The following is a 1304-nucleotide window of genomic DNA, read 5'->3' on the forward strand; positions in this document are numbered from 1 at the left end:
CACCAGTGGTGGCTGGAACAGTATCAGACACATCAAACATATGGAAACCACATGTTTGACTCCGTTCCTTTTATTCCACTCCAGCCATTACAATGAGTCCATCCTCCTATAGATCCTCCCCACCAGCTTCCACAGACAGTTCAATGTCTAGTTTTGATTTACATTTCTTTGAGTTGTCAACTAATGTGAATTCAATGTGAAATCCACAAAAAAATGTCACGGTGTCATTGGATTTATGTTAAAAGATGGGTGAAAACAACCAAACATAATGTACATTGTTATTATGACAAACTCTCTTGCAAGATGACGCCAAAAATAATTTAACAGCAACATATGCAATACGCTTCTGAATATGCCTCTGATGGTGCAGTAAGAACTTTGAAATAAAAATATTTTTTTCACTGCGATAGAGTACAAGTTAACATTTTAATGCCTAGATTACAAAACCAGCTGTATAAAAGAAAATCGGAAATTGTGTTAGGTTGATGATCCAATCAGTTTCCCATGTTGATTCAACGTCATCACATTACATTTTTTGTTGAAATTATGTGGAAACAACGTTGATTCAACCAGTTTTAGCCCAGTGGGAAGTGGTACAACGTAGAGGCTGATACACTCATATGAGAGGCCACAACTCACAATCGCATTAGCAATTTAACACAAACAGAGATCGAATAGAAAAAATGAAAGAAGTTCATCTCTGATTTGTGCAAATACAGGAGGGACAGCAAGGTGATTATTTCTGATATGGAGACAAATGCTGTTCATCTCATATGCTACATACAGTGCCTTCGGAAAGTATTCAGACCCCTTGAATTTTTCCACATTTTGTTACGTTACAGCTTTATTCTAAAACTAATGACAAAGCAAAAACTGTTTTTTAGAAATGTTTGTTAATTTATAAAAAAATAAAAAGATGACATATTATATTTATATACAGTACCAGTCAAATGTTTGGACACACCTACTCATTCAAGGGTATTTCTTTATTTTCACTATTTTCTGCATTGTAGAATAATAGTGAAGACATCAGAAGTATGAAATAACACATATGGAATCATGTCGTAACCAAAAAAGTGTTTAAACAAATCTAAATATATTTCATATTCTTCAAAGTACCCACCCTTTGCCTTGTTGACAGCATTGCACACACTTGGCATTCTCTCAACCAGCTTCACCTGGAATGCTTTTCCAACAGTCTTGAAGGAGTTCCCATGTATGCTGAGCGTTTGTTAGCTGCTTTTCCTTCACTCTGCGATCCAACTCATCCCAAACCATCTCAATTGGTTGAGATCGGGTGATTG

This window comes from Oncorhynchus tshawytscha, linkage group LG03 (genome assembly GCF_018296145.1).
Source record: "Oncorhynchus tshawytscha isolate Ot180627B linkage group LG03, Otsh_v2.0, whole genome shotgun sequence".
Classification (NCBI taxonomy): Eukaryota; Metazoa; Chordata; class Actinopteri; order Salmoniformes; family Salmonidae; genus Oncorhynchus; species Oncorhynchus tshawytscha.